At 36.8% G+C, this 19,928-nt stretch overlaps 1 pseudogene; it reads left to right on the forward strand.

The window, feature by feature from the left end:
- Positions 1 to 13,864: 13,864 nt before the first annotated feature.
- The window catches only part of LOC149223893 (transcription elongation factor TFIIS pseudogene), a 75,276-nt pseudogene continuing 69,212 nt past the window's right edge, over positions 13,865 to 19,928 (forward strand).

The raw sequence follows: 19,928 nt of genomic DNA on the forward strand, positions 1-19,928 counted from the left end.
CTGAAAGAGAGATTTGGCTCAGCCATGTCTATGGTCGGGTGGTACGTGGAAATTCCAAACTTGGTTAGATTTGCCTATGATTAATAAGAGCTAAGTTCTCTTACTTTTGTACTTGTTTATATTTGGATTTAATGGTTGTCATATATCTGATATTTATATGGTTTAATGCTAGTTATAAGCATGGTTATGTGACTAGTTCATGTCATGGTTATTTCATGTATTTACTTGTAATTGTTAAATGGATGGATGCAATACCTAATTGATGCTATAATAGTCCAATGGAGAAGGAAGTGATCCTTCTGGTTATGTTTCATAAGTTCTTTCAGTCATTTATGTTATGTCTTGTATCCTAGACCTGTAGGTTGCATTGATGCTAAGTGTTTGATATAATGTCAATCCCAATTGGGGATGCTCCTAGTCCCGAGGTTGATTTTTGATTTATCATCACTGTTATCATGTCTTTGATGGATTCTGAAGGTTGTAGCAATTTTTTGGTAGAGGCCGTGATTCTGGGCTAGAAAAGTGGCTCAAATGTTGGGGTCGCTAGCATAGGTTTGTTGAGAAAAGTCCACAGTTGCTGGCACAAAGGCCTATGAGATTGAATTTAGGTTGCTGGTTGCTCACTTTCCCATAGCATGAGAGTGAGTATGGCCAAAGAGATCCAGAACAATAGTGGGACCCAGGGACAGGCTGTCTGAGTGGATGAATTGTCTCTTGAGGGTTCTGTTGATGATGTTGGATGATTGTGTGTGATGTTCTGTCGATTCCATTTCCTTAAGGTCACCAAGGAGATTGAATTCCTTATAGTAACCTCTCTCGTCACATGTTTTCCTGGATGGTTGGATGCTTGGGTGGACTTGGGAGGAGGGGCTGTTACACTCCCCCTGCCTGGGTCTGAGGTTCTATCAGTGCTTTCCCTCTCCCTGGGAATGAATCCATAGGTTGTTGGATTCCCATTGCCATATCTTTTTGTGTTGCTTCATCTCACACCTCTTTATTGGATTTTCTTCTAGATTTTCTTTGTAGTGCTTCTGGGGGCATTGTAGTTTCTTTAACTTTTGTTTTGGTCAGAATCCCTACAAAGGTGGGAGTTGGTTGAGTCAGAGAGATCAAAGGTGGATCAAAGAAAAGTAAGATGGTTCCATCATGCAACAACTTGAGCCATTATAGGAATTTCTAGACTTTGAGGGATATTGCTTATTTGTTCAAGCAAAAAGTTTTGGCAATGATTGTCGGGTTTGAGGGGAGAGGTCCTTTTGGAGCCTCCACCACTTTTAAGAATATAGATATACATTGATATTTGTTTCGATTGTTCTTCCACTTAGGAAACCATACTAGTAACATAAACACAATTATTTTATTTTATTTTTCATATTATTCTCTACTTGAGAGTTTGATAACAAAAAATTGTAGTAGTTTATAGCATAGAAAACTAGAACTAAACTTAATAACATAAAAAACAACATGAAGTTAAAGTGTTGTTGCACAACATTGCCTTGTTGACATTCATTTTGTAGGGGTGTCCTTAGGGCATGATGGTTCTGGATCTTTGTTGGAGTCAAATGAGGAAAGGCCCATATTTGTTAGGTTCTTATCTAGAAGTGTGACACTTTTTTTTAAGTTTATCCACCATATCAAGCAACCCTTCCATGCATATGATTAACTCTTGTTATGTGTCTTTCCCGTCTATGAGAAATCTTCCCATTAATGTTTTTATATGAAAATATAGGTTAATAGCTTGCATGTAGGAGGTTGTTCTGGCCTTGGTATAATTCCTAATATTTGGTATCCAGACTCTTGTCTCCTTATCTACATGTTTGTTAGGAATGAATCTTCAAGATTTCTTGACTTGTTCCTCCATGTTAGAGATAACCCTTTAAACAATTCCACATATTATGTCCCTATATCTTTTTATTGCTACTTTGAAAGCTACTTGGAATCAAGTGCCATGAGTAGAGGGTGTATTGAGATCAGAAGTGGGGTGAGACCAAGGTGTCCCCACCTGCCACTACAATGTAGTCCAATAAATCTACGTCTAACCATAATGAAGGGGATAAGAAAGGGGGTCACGGGTATACATGAAAGCCTCTCAATCAGACATAACTGAAAGGAAAGAGAAAAGTACGTAAAGTGGATGGAGGACAAAGAGAGATAGGTCAAGGAGGGAAAATAGGCTTAGAAGGTGGGAGAGAAAAGGAGGAGCAAGGGAGGGAAAAAACAAAGAAATGAGGAGGAGAGAGGAGTGAAAGGGGGTGAGCCTAGAGATGTAGATAAAAACCATAAGAACACCGAGAGAGACAAAGTAATAGGAAAGTAAAGGAAAAATAAAGGAAAAAAGAGAGGGATGCTTGGAATTAGCCCAGAGGAAAAACCTATCCCCCAAAACAATTAAGCCCAAAAAGGGAAACAAATCCATAAGACCAAAAAGAAAAATATATTGCTTATTATTAATAATTGAGGAGGTGAAATGATGTTGGATGAAAAACACATAGTGCATGTTTATTGATTTTAATATAAGCTTGTGGATGATAAATAATTTAGTTGAAGATATATCATCTATTCAAGCTTTAATTTAAGTTTATAGTCATGTCTATTTTAGAATATGGGTTTAAATTTTTAATTTAATTATCAATAATTTTAGGTAGATAGCAGTGAATTGACCTCCACGGAATATTCTAAGATATTCACAATAGTATACACAAATAAAAGTTTGATATTTATCTTCAAAGCAGTTATGCTCTTTTTTCCCTTTAAACTAAATTGATTAATTAAAAAAATGTCATATGAACAAGTGTCGTTTGAAGTGAGTTAACGTTTTTTTGAGCATGTGTTATTGGTAAATCATAGTATTGGTCCATGTTATTGTAAGAAAGTCAATTTATAGATTAAGAATTTCCATGGTAATGTAGGGGTAAATCTACATGGTTAAGAATATTGTTCCATGCTTTTTTAAAGATATATATCTTTAACTTATATATTTTCTTTTTATAATTAATAATAATAATTTAAAATAAATTTATAATTTAATTAGCTTTTATGATTTTTTATGTTTTTCATTTTAAAAATGTATAAAAAAATATTTTGATGTTTATTATAAATTAATACCTACTCATTTAATTTATATTAATAATAAATATCATACAATGTTATGAACTAAAATTATATATGTATTTTATACCATCAAAATAACATATAATTTACAAATTAATACCAATTAAATCTATTAAAAATAATTTTATTAATAATTAAATTTCATAATTTTTTTTTGTTTTCCTTTATTAAATATTTGTATTTTTAAAATTTACACATTGCTATTAGCAACCAATCATTTTTTAGAATAATTAAATTCACGAGTAAATAGAAAATTTACCCATACTTAAACACATACACACATGTGGTTATAATGATTAAGAATAATAAGTTCTCTCGTAAATCAAAAAGATATGAGAGAATGTATAGGATTGATATGAATATGTATTTAACGTGGTCACTTTTGACCCAACTCACCTATTAAAATTTAAGATGGCAATTTGTAATTGGCAAAGTGGACGAGGCCACAATTTGCTATTCTAAGAATTAAAAGTGTTTTCAATGGCAAGTATAAAGTAGCCATAACTTTATATTCCCACTTCATTGATTGTGCCTACAATCCCACAAGCCATAACTCTATATTCCCACTTCATTGATTGTGCCTACAATCCCACAAGCCGAAAAGTATATGCCACAAGGAAATATTAGAATTCAAGAACATTGCTCAACACGTATAAGCAAATGCCCAAATTTATTTTGAAACTAAAATATGTAAAGTAGTATAAAATTGCATTTGCAATTGATGTTTCTCCATCTCCAGCTAGAAGAGATTAAAACTTCATAAGAAGAAACCATATCTCTTGCTTAACCAGTTTATGCAGAAGTAGGTATGAAACTGTGGCATTTGGAGACCATTCAACGGATATATATATTGGAAGAGAGCGCTAATACGCTATAGTAATTTTGATAGATACTACCTCATCGCCAAAATGAAATTGACCTACAAGCTGGGAAAAGGTAGGAGCATCCTGTTGGCTCACAGTGTGGTTTTGATCTCTAGGTTAGCCATAGTGTAGTGTTGGTTTCCAGTTTAGTCACATTATAGTCTTAGTTTTTTTAGCTTTTTTCCTTTGATAATAGCGAATTAAATACTGTAGTATTCATTTTGCATAGATAGGTACACATTCTATCCATTAAAACCATTCTCTTGGTGAAAAGTGTACACTTTCTTCTCAACAAAGGAATACCATTTCTTTACCCAGAAGGGAACTAATTTTCTCTACCTGGACATGCGATTCTTTTAGCATTTTAGTCGATTTTTTTTTTCTCTTAGCCCCCATTATCTCTTCATGCCTTAGTAAGTTTAGCTAGTTTCTATAAGTAAGAAACCTAGCCCACATGCGATTACTGGTCTTCACTCAGTTTTGAGAACATTTCTTTTATTTCTTCTTTCCTCTAAAACATAGAACTAAAAACATCAACAAATGTATCAGTCTAAGGGAAGATGAAACAACTATTTTGACTCTTCAAGACATCTCAGAAGATATTGTATCCAAGATGCAAAGACCTCCAACTCTTGGCCAGATTGAAATTAATTGCAAGTAGTACTTCCCCTTCTTTCGAAGGATTTGGTTTCAGAGTATTTAAAGAAAATTAGTATGTGCCTGGATGACAAACACTATTGGAATGCTCAAATGCTTTGGCTGCACATAAATGCATTTCCAGAAATCAATTTGCAAGATAAAAGAATTTGTCTGGTCAAAGGCTTCGAAAAATCCATATGTTCTACATTTAACAGCTGAGAGAAAATTTTTTATGTTTCCCCTCATAATTACCTCATTCTTTTTGAGAAGCTATTCTTTCTGGACTGGAAATAAAATGACTCGTACTAGGAAACACCATATTTATTAGATTTGAATTAGCTAAAGCATATTGGTTTTGTTCTCCTAACCTGAACTGATTGACCAGATTGACTTTCACCAAATAAGAACTTTGAATACCTTTCAAAGAAACCATTCTTGAAGCAATTTCCTCATATAGTTGTGATTTATGGAGTAAAAATTACACACTAATGAGGGTCTGCATAAAGTATGTTGCATGTATGTCAAAATTAAAGTACAATCTGAAAATGAAATTATCGAAAGTGTATTCTAAAGAGATAAGAAATAAAGTCGTGATTTGCTTCCTTGGACGAAGAAAATAACTTTCATTAATGGAGAATTAAGAGAGATGCCAAGAAGTGTCCCAATAATTTGTAGAATCTGTTGCAACGTTGGATGTTCATGAAACTCCTTCAGGAGAAAATTAACCCTTTCTCAAAGTCTCAGAAGGGGTTCTACTATTAATGCCATCTCGTATGTATTTGAATCTTGCATGCAACCAAAACTTAAGATTAGGAGAACTATTGCATCCTTACATTATATCCTCAAACAAAACCAGATGTTCTACAATTATTCGTGGTAAATAACCTTGTAAATATTGTATTTTTCACAGGATGACTAGGAAAGCTTCTGGTGCTCCAAACACAAACGCAACAAATGGCCTGACAAAATTTTTTCATCCAATCTTGCGGGTAAAGAATACCCAGTCCCTGCTCTCTCCTCCTTCCTATACTACCACCAGCCAATGATAGTCGATCTCGTTATTTTAGACACCACACCATGGCATGCACAAAGTCCCCTAGTGTGTTGAGCCATGTGCAGTGCCCTTTGTAGACTGTTACAAACATCTGAAGCATCTGAAATAAACAAACATTTAATGTTTACAGATCAATGTTAGCATTACTTCCATTACTGAAACAAAATTCAATTAAATAAGTCCAATGCATGCATAATATAACCTCTTTGAATGCATAATATAACCACTATGATTCAGCTGCCTCAGGGAGAGGCCAAATAAGATGATGCTTCAGCTGCCTCGGGGAGAGGCCAAATAAGATGATCAAACATCTTATTGGCCATGGAAATCTTGATATCAAATCTGATAGGTTATTTAAGAAATAAGAGGAGCGTGAAAGCTAAAAACTTTAGGTTATATGTAAAAGAGACTAATGCTATCACCGAAAATTGATTACTAATAGTCCCTGTTGGCAGGGACTAAAAAAATGTATACTAAAAAGAAAGATCATAATTTAAGAACACTATTACATGCAAATGTCCAAATTCATTTACGAATGCTTATGTTCATTTTTATAGTAAAATAGTTAAAGTAAATGGGTATTCATTGTTAAATGTTTATGTTCATTTTTATATTCAAATAGGCAAGGTGAATGGATATTTGGTATAAAATATGTTTGTTTTGAAATGAGAATTTCTATGATTGTGTCATTTTTAATGGAATTTTGTTCTTTGAATGGAAATTGTAGTGATATAAATTTTTTAGAATGTTTGTTATTTGAATGAAATTTATAATGGTATAAATTTCTTTGAAATTGTGACTATATAAAACCATATTATATCAATGAACTTTAATTTGATTTGTTGTAGTTTTCATTATTTTAATGAGGAAATTTTCATAGATATTTAATATTTTAATTTGATTTGTTATAGTTTTTATTATTTTAGTGAGGAAATTTTCATATATACTCAATATTTTAATCTGATTGGTTATAGTTTTTATTCATTTTAGTAAAAATCTTTCTATATACTCAATATTTAATCTAGATCAATTTTTATTAATCACTCTAATTCTAAATCAGCACAAATATATAAATAGAATTAAAAATTCACTCTTAAAAATATAACATTTTATTATAACCTTATGTATTTATTAACGTTCCACCATTTACCCATAAACTTTTGAAAATTAAGAATTTTATATTAAATACAATTTTACAATAATGGTTATATCTATAATAAAATTTAACAATTATCATTCTACTTTATAAACATTCCACCTCTAACACAAACTTCTGCGAATTAATGATATTATGTTAGCCCTATTAATAGAGAAATGATGCTCGGTAAACTCACTAAATGACCTCGACCTACTTATCGATAAGCAGGCGTCGATGTTTATGTAATATAAATATTAAGTTTATATTTAAAAAATGGTTTTTTATTTACTACACATAAAATGATGGAAGAAAGTTTAAAATAAGTTGTGATTTTTGTACGTTTCTATATAAACAGAAAGCTTAATTTTTGGGTATGGATTATTTGTATAGACGAAGTAATTGGAATGGAATATCTGAAAAAGAAAGGTAATATATGCCTATACACTTTACATTAAGTTTATCACTTAATGATTAATTATGTTTGTGATGGGTTGTTAAAAATTGTCTTGGTTATCCTAATAAAAGTTTAGGTGATGTCATGGGCATGTATGAGTGGGTGTGCCATCTGGTATATTCTGTTGTTAAATTTGATGCCGGTTTACACGTTTTTGGGTTTTTTAGCGATAAAATACAATTTATTTCCAAATGAACACATCAACCATAACTTGTAAAAAATTTACAGAAATGTCATAATGAAGGGCTTATGGAAAAATCCCTCGTTTCAAATTTGATATATATATATATATATAAAATAATTTATTTTTACTAGGCTGGTAGTACCCACCTCTAAAATAATTTATATACACCAGGTTGGCAGTACTTGTCCTCATGGATGAAAAAATTGCAAGAATTGAGGCCACTTTCTGCTTTGGATTCCCGCCAAAGATTTGAAATAATTCTCCAAGGGCTCTTAGTGGAAGTTAGGTTACTAAACTGGAGATCGTGAGCCATGCAATAACAGAGAATGATGATGGATCTCCCCAGGGCAGGGCTCTCCTTCGAGGTCTCCAAAGGGTGATCGATCTTCGGTGGACATATGAGCAAAACAAAGGAGTTTATGCTCAAGCTTTACACGAGAAAGCACATGATCGTGAACAATGTTATGCCTCCACTACTGTCGAAGAGAAGAGAAAATCTCTTTCCAAAGCTGCAGATATCAGAGGCATTTAACAAGTGAGAACTCGAACTCCCCCTCTCATTTACATGGGATATAAGATATGATAGGTAAATGCTACTTAATTTTCACTTCTATTTATTTCTTATCTTATGATTTTGTATATTACCTTTTGTGAATTTCTAAGGACAAAGAGGAGTTGATGGAGAAAGTTGTTGAATGTGTTGAAAAAATTAAAAAGTCATAGTTGGATGTGGCCGAATATTCTCATTGGATTGGATGAGAAAGTACGATATTTTGAAAAAATATATCATTACACAAACGAAGTGGAAGAGTTCGAGCTAGGTGGAGTAGGAAGGACTACATTGACTATACTATTTTTTATTAGACCTCATAAAAAATGTGAAAAAATCTTTGTATATATGATATTGCACAACTTGCAAAAGAGGGAACTCAAGGTAAGTTCCTTTAAATTTTTCCCTGTACCAATTGCAAAGATTTATATATTCATTTCGATTTTAACATTATGTATATATTTTCTAATGAGTAACAAAGTATTTGTATGATGTTAGATTTATAGGCAATACTAAAAAGTGGTATAAAACTCTATTCTTTAATTAGAAATCTCAATTTTGTGGTTTGTAGTGTATTTTATTAAGTAATAAGTGACATGGATGATAGGTGTTTGAGAAGTTTGATTTAGTTCAAGTGATTGTGATTAATTTCATACTAAAATAGAGTAGGTTTCAAGTAACTGTGTCGAGCAAAAATAAATATTAAAAGTCATGTAAAGGGCAATTTAAAAATAAAAACTGTCATCAAAAAAATCCCTAAGGGATAAAGGCACCCGTCAAATTTAACTCCTAGGTACATTGATGTCCACCTAATACCCACTTCTCTATCATGGTCTAGTTATGAAAGACAAATTTAACTCTAGGGTACTGTGTCCATATATTCTTAAAGTGTATTAAATACCCTATGGCTACACAAATATTGTTGCCCACTTAATACCCACTTCTCCATCATGGTCGAGTTATGAAAGAGACCCTTCTCACCCACCCCTACAGTGAAAATGTTTTGATTTTGATTGATCTTTTAAAAATTATAAAGCTTTTATTAGAATTTTAGGTTGCATAGACTCTTTTATCTTATATGTTGTATGTATTGTGGATACATCATGAATTATATTTCTATTACAAGAGCAAAGGAAAACCCTACACAACTTACTTAATAAGATAAAAAAGCAAAATAATATGAATAAAATGTTTCAAAAAATATACATTAGAGAAAAACCTTATGCAACTTACTTAATAAGATAAAAAAAAAAAATATAAAAAAATGTTTCAAAAAATACACCTTAAATTATTTAATTGATGGATTCACAAACACCATAGAATTCAATTATTCAAAATTTAGTTACTATTTACCAATTAATAATGTGAAAATTCATTTATTTTGTCATGCAATGCTAATATGATATGGTAATAGATAAATAAAGTGAATTTAAATGGGGTGAAAGAGATTGATATTGTTACTGTCAATCAAACCAAGTGGCGATGTGCTTTTCTGAATAGGCTTGTTATTATTTATTAGTGGATAAAAAAGAACCAAGTGGCGATGTGCTTTTGTGAAATAGGCTTGTTATTATTTATTTGTGGATAAAAAAGAAATGAATTTCTTTTGTGAAATAGGCTCGCAACATTGTTAAACACGTGGTCTGACTCTTGAACATGTCTTTGAATTTTTATATAATCCCACCTACCTACTCCACTGTGACACTTTCTGTCATGCCCCTAATTCCTTTTTCGTTAATTGGCCGGGGTGCGGCACCGACTAAGTAGTTAACTTGTTCCATTGTTAAGTTACTTTATGAACTACGCCTTAAACATTCATCTTCATTCATGAGAAACATTAATATGCGGAATCCATTAACATCATAACATCATCATCAAAATTCATAAAACAACAGAAGGAACGAGATTTTCTCGTTTGTATTCTTATCATGTTAGATTATTGATGCATTTCACTAGAGTGAGGATGATGAACCTCCCATATTTCATATGCAGAAATATTGAGAAAATGGCTACATTGGTGCAAAGAAAACCTCTTCATCAATAGTTCAACAACATTTATCACTTTTCATTGATCAAGATTGTTGTTTTGCATCAGCTGAGTTTGTTGAATATTTCATGGAATACTTTCATTTCACATGAGGTTTTCAAAACCCCTCAAGTGACCCCATTAGTATTTCAAGAGGTAGGAGGGCCTTCAAATTAGCAAGAGGTTCATGAGACTCAAACTACATGTGTGTCAGTATTTGTCACTTATGAAAAAGGCACAAGGAGATTATTTGTAGCTGCCAAATGAGTACTATCTCCACCTAGGGTGGAAGGGGTCTCGTTTCCTTCATTAGACCATAGGCAAATGCTATCTTCATCCAGGGTGAAAGGGGATTTGCCTTCTTCTTCATCAAAGCAGGTACAAGATAAAAGGAAACAATCATTGCATGATGAAGGGTCTTCTAAAGGACAGGAGAGAGATTTTATTTTGATTTAGGAGGAGGATATTGATTTGGGCTCCCAAAGCTCAAGACTCAAGAAGATCATCAAAGAACAAGAAGCTGACATCCATGCATTATCCCTTAACCTTGAAAGGGCTAAGTGGATCATTAATTACCTTGAGCTGCGGAACAAGCAGTTGGAGGATAAATAGACAATTATGGAGTTACAAACCATAAGGGAAAACAAGCAAGCAACAAGAAGGAGGAAAGTCAAATTGGCACTGCTTGAGCAAGAAATTGATGTTGACTAGGAATCTTGGCTAGAGAGGGCAAATATGCACTTGGAGAAGTTGCTTGAGAAAGCAAATAAGGAGAAAAAGATGTTGCGGCACATGGCTTATCACTATTTGGCATGGAACAAGATTTGCAAAACTAGGATACGGTCCCTAAAAGCCAAGTTAAGGAAGACCTTGAGGAGCAAGAAAGAGCAAGATAAGCTCAAGATCTTGGTTGAAGCTTAATTGGCCCAACATAGTACTTGATGCAAATCACTCATGCCAATTTCAAGAAATTTGGCAAACTTTTTGGCAATTTTGAATTTTCAAGGAAAAAACAAGTTTTTTCAATAGGTGCATAGCGCCACCTAGCACTCGCTTTTGATAGGGACCTCCTCTGGAGGAAAAATTTGCATTTTTGGATTCCTTATGAAAAATTATGCATGCCCTTAAATTACTAGGAAATTTTGACAAGTGTCGGGTCACCTAAAGGGCCAAAAACACCTCAAAAATGCCCTCTCTGCCACTTTTTGGCCAGATAGGAAGAAATGTTGGGAGAACTGATTTTTGGAGGGGCAAATGGACACCAAATTCAAAAAATCCATTTTTCCTAGTAAGTAGATAGACAAACCTTTCCAACAAGCCAATTTGGATCAAATTTGGTGAAGGGGAAGGCCTCCAAATTCAACTGGAGAAAAGAACTACACACAGGAAAAGTGGTGCTATGCACAGGATGAAAAAGTGCCAATTTTGCTCAAAAACTCTGTTTTTCGCCTCATTTTGTTCTAGTTTGACTTTTTCTCCTTTATGGTCAAACTCATGATGTAAATTGATGTGAATTGATGTATTATGATGTAAAAAATGATAAAAATTGACTTGATAAGGTAGATACATCAGTTATAGGTGGTTTGAAGTTGAATGAATCAGTTTCCTAGGTTTTAGAGGCAAGCTGTTCCACTGCCTATTTTTGTGTTCCTAGTTTAGATATGGTTGAAAACACCCCTCTTCTCATGGATTCGACCCCTGATGGATAGCATAGGTGGTTTGGAGGTCTATATCATGTGTTTTTTTAGTCATTTGTAAAGGTTGGACTCTTGTGAATGATTTGAGCATTATTGTACATTCATCTCTGTAGTTTGGCAAGGAAATAAACCAGGGTTTGCAGTATTTTGTGGGATTCTTGTGACAAGGTGATTTAGTATTGTTTCTCCTTCGTGATTCAATTTTACATGTGTTTATGTGTGCCATCATCTCTCTCTTTTCTGCTTAACTAAATGAATCAAGGATAAAGGTAGAAATCATTGATGTTGCAATGCTCTACCTAGGGTTTGTTTAGCTTTACATATTTTCTATTATTTGAAGAGGACTCATGACACTTCCATGCCCTCTCCAACTCCTCACCAATCTTAAGACTCTCCATTTCACTTAATTCAAAGTACTAAAGCATTTTCCTACCTCGCCCCACAGAAACCTCTGCAAGACTGAGTCCATTCCCTAAACCCAAAATTGCCTTTTACTTTTGATCTAGCAAACCAACATAAAACTCAATCAAACCCCTCTGAGCATATACCTAGCCTAAAATCAGTCTTTACATTAGTCATCTCAAGCTTTATTTGCCATATTTTCCTGATATTGACAAGGAGAGAGCCCTCTCCCGACCTGGTAAGGCTAGCTACCAGGTTAAGCGTGGTTAGATGTTACCCCAGACTTGCCTTTCTCAGCTTGAGGTAGATTTAGGCCATAACATGTTGGCGAATATACTGGGGAATAAAAGTTTGTTTTTTTATTGTTGTTTGCTTTGTAGACTACAGACGGAGCCTGAAGTTAGCCAGGTAGCCTTCAAACTGCTCTTGCTTTACAAGTGCATAAGTAGATGAATGCTGCTTCAATTAATCTCCAGTTTAGTTTATAAGATGAACATTTGAACTAAAACTATTACCCGAGTATCTTAAAGCAATTCTAGATTTTGGATGATGAGTTTAGAATTTTATAGGCTGACAAATTGATAACTTCCATTTGATTTTTGGGAATAATTCAACACACTAGCTTCCAGATGATACACAAGGGCCAATCCTGATCCTGATCCTCCTCCCATGTATGAAAACTCAAATCTCATCCCAAGAATTCTCTAACAAGAAAGTTTTGTGATTCTCGTTTTCAAATCTCATTCATGTCCAATTTTTTTTGAATACCTTGAAGATCTTGAGTTTGATGAACATTTTGATCTATCGCTGTTTGAAGCTAAATCTGAAAGTGCAGTTGGTTCTAGTGTTCTAAATTTGGAGTTTGTCAAAGATCTTGAAACTGAAAAGGCTAATAGATCAATTGATGATTATATCTTGAATTTTCAAACTTCCATTATGGCTTCAAACATTCCCGAGTTCTTAGAATCTACATTTTCAACTCTTGGTTCATCTACTGTTGTATCTGGTTCAGAAATTCCTACTAAAAATCCTTTTATCCCCACCATTCCCGTGCAACCTACCATATCTGATTAGAGACCCCCTGTCTCTTCTCCCCCATCAACCCCTTCAACACCTCAAACATCTCATATTTCCTACCCTCCTTCTACACCTCATACACCCATTACATCATTTACTATCATTTTTCCGACTCCTCCTACATCCCCAAGGCCAGTTTCAAATCCATCTAGAGCAATGGCTGCCTGATATGCACCTCTCGTTTTGCCACAAAACTTGGATGCTATGCCTGCTGATTACCAAAGCGAAATTCCATTGTTTGATGTTACCCAAGATATCACAACACAATAGCATGTGGATAAGATGACCGATTTCTTTGACCTTCATGAGATAGATGAAGAAAATGTGACCATGAGATTATTTGTACAAACTTTTGGAGGTGAAGGGAGAAAGTGGTTTAGAGCATTACCAGCTGGGAGTATTAATACATTGGTGGTTCTTCAAAGACAATTTCTGGATCGTTGGGAGGTGAAGAAAAATCCTCTTCAAATTCTTTCCGAATATGAAAACATAAAGAGGCATTTTGGTGAAAGTGTCCAAGATTACTGTGTTAGATTCAATATTGTTTATAATGCAATTCCAGCTGATATAAAGCCACTAATGGGGCTAGCCTTTATTAAATTTCCTAATGGCTTTGATCCCAACATGGCATATCAATTGAGAGAAAGAGACCCGGCCACATTGGAGGATATGCAGAAAATTGCAGTGAGCGTGGAGGAAAATCCGCTAGCTAAGAGAGCTAGAACCAAGATCGAGAAGAAAGTGACCATGAAGGAGGAAGTTTCTTCCTCAGATCATTTGCACCACAAGATTGAGAAGATGTTTGATAGAATCACTATTGCAGATAAGCCTGAGACACAAATCAGAAATCCAAAATTCTGTGGTCAGCAGCAACCACAGTTCAGAATCAAACAGTGGGAACAAAGAGCACAAGTGTTATAGACATTTTTGTGCCTTACAGCTATAAGCATAAAATTTCCATAATCCAAGGGATCCAAAGTCCCTAAAGATGTTGTTACAGCTCCTAAAGGAACAAGGTCAACCAATGACAGCTTCTCCCAGAAGTTCTCCACCAAAAACCACTCAGAACTAGTCAAATCAGGATCAATTCAGAAGCTCCACTAGCTGCCTGCGTTGCAAAGCACCCAAATGCACTGGCTAGGTGCGTTGCAACGCACTTGGATACACTACCCAGGTGCGCTGAGCGGGAAATGACAAGTGGCAGAGTCATTCAACGAGGTGGAGAGACCATGGAAGCTTCCAGAATCTTCTCCAATGACACTTGCCTCACTGAATTCGACCAAGTGATGAGTAAGAGGTTCTCAGTCTCCAAGTGGAAGCAAGAACTGACAAAGAGAAGCCACAAGTCAAAACATAAGCTGACTCGTCCTCTCTGCTTACATCTATATATGGATCCCTCATCCCAGAGATCCGGAGGCTGGAATTTTGTACTTTGCAGAGAATTGTTGTTGGTTTGAGATTGAGATTAGTACATTGGGTGATTTATGCTTTGTTGGAGGAGAGGAAGGGATTCCTTTGCTGGGAGGTAGATGCTGGATCGAAACTCACTTGGTTGTATCTCCTCTTGGACTTTCTTATTCTATCAATAAACTATTTGAGTTTCTCCTACATGTTGTATATCAATGATGTTTTGTTATATTTGCATGTTTAGCTTAATCTGATCTTGAGCTTTTTATGAATGTATATCTATATCTTCATGTAGTTTCTCTCTCTTGTGATCTTGCAGGAATTCAGTGAAGCTGGGCCGGTAAGAGAGCAGGGAGCTGGGATCTATTGAAGAGAGGAGCGATTGGATCAACAAACTAGCGGAAGACACAGGTTAGTTACATCCTTCCTCCTCATTTACATTTCATAAAGAAGAAATACTCAAGTAGTTTTCCTCGTTTGTTGCTAAGGCACTATCACACCTTAGAGTGGGATAGGGGCATTCTGAATGGACACTTTTCCCAACAACAAATTGGCGACTCCACTGGGGATCGTATCTAGTTAGTTTATTTGTGTTTCTATTGTTGTTCTTCTCATAAACTCAGGAGTGCTGAATCGAAATGCATTTGCCATTTTCAAATGCAAAGTAGAGATCTATTACTCTAGTCCATTCACTGGGCATGTTTTTATGATCTGAACAGCTGATCCACAAGTGCTCTAACAACCCTTTGTGATAGATCTTAGTCCTCCTTTAAATCATCCTCCTAATTGTACCTAATTGATAGCTTTTATCCGACCAAAAACTGTAGATTAAACTGCAAACCGTGACCCAGAACCCAGAGACAATTTTCGTTTCTGCTTCAGCGCAAGCTCTGTGAAGAGGTTCTGCATTTCAACGCAGGTCCCGAGAGGGCTACCTGTGCTGAAGTTCAGTTTCTCTGTGCTGGGGGTGCGCTGATCAGCCTTTGCCTTGTGCAGCTGTGGTTCCCTGCTTCCTTTTGCTCAGTTTTATCTCTGTTTTTTGCAGCCTGTTATCAGTGTGTGTACCTATCTGAAAACCCCTTTTCTCTGCCTTAATTCCGCCTTAGTTGTATAAAGAAACTGTAATTTTTTTTGTGTATTTGTTACATCATTTGCAGTTTCCCATTACAAAAGTAAACTAGTCATACTGTCGCCCTTAGATCTAGACCTGTCGTAAGTGTCGTTTTGATCTTAGGAGTAAGTTTGTTTGTTGTTGACAGTTGATTGCGCTTTTACTTTTGTCCTTTGGTTTGAATTTGTGAATTTCTAGTGTCGAAACAAGTGTTTACTTCAAAATCATAAAGTGTCGTAATCGTCTTTTTGATTGCAAAAAGAAACTTGTTTGTGTTTTCACTTGAAATCAAATTCAAATTTTGTACAACAGCTTTCTTTTTAGGCATCAATATTAAGAAAGTGAAAACAAATACATGCATTTGTGCATTTGCATATTGATAGTTTGTATGGTTTGATTTAGGAAAAGTGCATTTACAGTGTGCTCTATGCTCTTTGAGAAAAGATTGTGTCTTTCGTTTCCCCTTGTAGCTAGGATTTTCATTGTTGAAAAGAGATAAATGCTTGCTTATCATCTTTAGACTGCATTTAGGAAATTGTATATACATCTCGTGGTGATCCAAAAAGGAAAACTTCTAAAAAGATCAACCTAAAATAAATTGAATGAACTTAACAACGCTTTGTAACTTAACGCACAACATAGAGGTCTAGGCTAGAGACGTGTTCCGGCGTCGTAAAACCTGGTGACTGTCGATCTCTGATCTGGATTTAAACAGGAACGCAATAAAATACAGAGATAACCATAAAGACAGATATCCAGCGGAAATAATACCTCAATTCATTACTGTAAAATACTGAAATATGCTTACAAACAGAAATGGAAATGAACCAGCTAGGGCGATGGTAGCTTATCTCTGAGAAGAGATGTGGTGGCTACATGCCTCTGAACTGTTTTGAACAATGTTACAATGAGGCTCGAGGGCCTATTTATTGTTGAGAAACAATGGAAAACCCTTCACATTCCAAAACCTAACCCTAGAAGATGAAACGCCAAATTGTGGGCCCCGTTTTTGGGTAAGTTGGTACATCAACTTCCCGGGGTCGCGAATTGGTCATACTATCTCCGTTTGACGTGCATGATAGCCCGTTGGAAAGATCTCTCCGAGGACTACGACGGAAAAGATGATTTTTATCAAAAAAATCGATGGCGGTGGATTTCCCAAAAAACGTCGTTTAGGGCCTCAAAACGGCTCCGGAAGTTTAGGACCTGAAAAACTGCTAAAAATAGTAAACTGTGCTATAATTAAGGAAACTGATAAAAACTGTAAGAAGAACTAGAGGGGATCCAAGTGGAATTAGCGGGTGGCCACCAATATCCACCTGGATCATTCCTCCCCCCTTAGGAAGCAATGGTCCCCATTGCGTTGAGTTCCTCCATGAGATGAGGGAACTTCTGCTGCACTTGGTCCCTGGTGAGCCACTTGCCCTGGTGAAGGAGTTGTCCTGCTTTGACAACTTGATACAGTTGGATATTCTGCTGGCAAGTGTGCTTGATCTGTGTGTCCATGATCCGATCAGTTGCAACTTGTTCCATGCAAGCTGGATTTAACTCTGTGGGTGTGAGTTGTTCTGCAATGTCGATCGTGTCTAGTAATGGTGGAAAGTATGGCCCAAGGCGGTTGACATTGAACACTGGGTGCAGGCCAAGGAATGGGGGAATGCTGAGCTCAAATGCATTGTCTCCCATAGCTTTGGTAAGGGTGTAAGGACCATGTCGAAGTGGTGTGAGTTTCTGATGGGTTCTGGTAAGGCGCTCCCTCTGCAGATGTAACCAAACTTTGTCGCCCACCTGAAACTTGTGTGGTACCCCTCCAGGTAACGAGAAGTTGTTCCTGTGTTCTGTCATGACTGTATCCCTCTGTTGCTGCTGCTGTGTGGAGGAACCCTTTGCGGGGGTCATGGATGTAGCAACGATCTTCCCCTTACATTGGGAACGAACCAGACAGAAAATAAATTTCCTAGTCTGTGAGATGAGCTTGCTGCCTTTCTTAGCAGTGATCAAAGAGGTGGCGGTAGGTGGGGCTACCTCCGGTATCCTGTATAATGAATTATCCAAAGAAATGATGACAGCGCGAGGCCTTGACTCATACACAGCATGTCGCCTCCACAAGTATGGCTGGCCTAATAGTACATCACAAACATCCAGAGGTGTAACATCACACAATACCTCGTCTGTGAAGGGCTTGATGCTATAGGGAAGGCGGCACTGCTGGCGAACTTTGAGATCTCGTCCTTCGTGAAGCCAACCGATACTGTACGGCTGTGGGTGTGGTGTAGTTGGTAGGCCCAAACGCTTCACGACCTCTGCTGAAATGAGGTTCTTTTGGCTGCCACTGTCGACAATGAATTGCAGCGGCGAACCCTTCACCCACATCTGTGAGTGGAAAAGACGTTCCCCCTCCTCTGGATCTTCGGGCTCATTTTTCTGGATCTTGGCAGTAGAAACAGTGGCGCTGGGATCCGCATCAATAATCTGCTTCCCTTTTTCATTCCCCTTGTCGGGTTCTGACTCAGAGTCGGAACATGCATCTGATTCGGAAGCCTTCAACTCGGCCACCAGCGACTGCTTGGTCCGACACTCACTTGTGTTATGAGTGGGACTCTTGTGGAACTCACACCACTTTCCTGTGTCCTTCTTCGGCTTCGTGGTGTTGTTCTTTTCTTGTAGCTTCGACGGGTTGTCTTGGGTCACCCCGCCTTGGCTTTGTCCTTTGGGCTTTGGATTTGCAGATCCAAAGTCTCGCTTCTTCTGTTTGAACTTTTGCTCGATTTTGACAGCGTATCGGTATGCTGTGCCGAGTGAGGAGATGTTCAAGAACTCCATCTCTTCCTGGATGTATCTGTGTAGGCAGCCGCGGTATTTGAGTACCAGATGCAGCTCAGAATCTTTGATACCCAACTGTGTGCGAAGGGTATGAAAAATGTTTGTGAACTCTGGCACATCTTGGTCTCGTCCTTGCCGCAGTGTGGTCCATTTGATGTATTTGTCCTCATAGCTTTCGACGGGGTAGTACTGCTCCTTGATGGCATCCCGGAAGTCATTCCAAGTGGGTGCGGTTGAAAATAGTGAGCCTGTACTTTCATCCTTCTGCTCGCAATAGGTTTCCCACCAGTCCTTGACGTGGGGGGCTGCTTTGAGAAGAGCGAAAACAATATTTTCCCCACTTGAAAATTCATGAACAGAAAAATAACCCTCTAGCAGATTTAACCACTTATCTACGACATCTGCGTCTATTTGACCCTCGAAGATGGGGATTTCAAAATTAACTTGTACCTTAAACGGTGTGGCGTTTCTAGAGTAGTTGTTGGAAGCCGATGCGTCGCCTCTGGGTAGCCGCTGAAGGATCTGCGCAAAGCTATCCATCATCGCGTTCCTTTGCCGCTCGAGCGCTTCTTCGAGCAAGATTTTGATAGGATCTCCTGCCCCCTCGTCTTTCTTCTCATCCGCCATGGGAGGACGTCGAGATTTGCGAGGCTGGTCTTGCAAAGGTTCGACCAGTTCAAGCCCTAACTCCTTATATCCTGACCTCGTTGGGGACATGCAAAGAAAAACAGAGAAAAAGCAGAGTGCTCTGATACCACTGATCTGGATTTAAACAGGAACGCAATAAAATACAGAGATAACCATAAAGACAGATATGCAGCGGAAATAATACCTCAATTCATTACTGTAAAATACTGAAATATGCTTACAAACAGAAATGGAAATGAACCAGCTAGGGCGATGGTAGCTTATCTCTGAGAAGAGATGTGGTGGCTACATGCCTCTGAACTGTTTTGAACTGTGTTACAATGAGGCTCGAGGGCCTATTTATTGTTGAGAAACAATGGAAAACCCTTCACATTCCAAAACCTAACCCTAGAAGATGAAACGCCAAATTGTGGGCCCCGTTTTTGGGTAAGTTGGTACATCAACTTCCCGGGGTCGCAAATTGGTCATACTATCTCCGTTTGACGTGCATGATAGCCCGTTGGAAAGATCTCTCCGAGGACTACGACGGAAAAGATGATTTTTATCAAAAAAATCGCTGGCGGTGGATTTCCCAAAAAACGTCGTTTAGGGCCTCAAAACGGCTCCGGAAGTTTAGGACCTGAAAAACTGCTAAAAATAGTAAACTATGCTATAATTAAGGAAACTGATAAAAACTGTAAGAAGCACTAGAGGGGATCCAAGTGGAATTAGCGGGTGGCCACCAATATCCACCTGGATCAATCT

Source organism: Pinus tabuliformis, chromosome Q (genome assembly GCF_031772625.1).
Source record: "Pinus tabuliformis cultivar Carrire ecotype Pingquan chromosome Q, CPIR1, whole genome shotgun sequence".
In the NCBI taxonomy this organism is placed as follows: Eukaryota; Viridiplantae; Streptophyta; class Pinopsida; order Pinales; family Pinaceae; genus Pinus; species Pinus tabuliformis.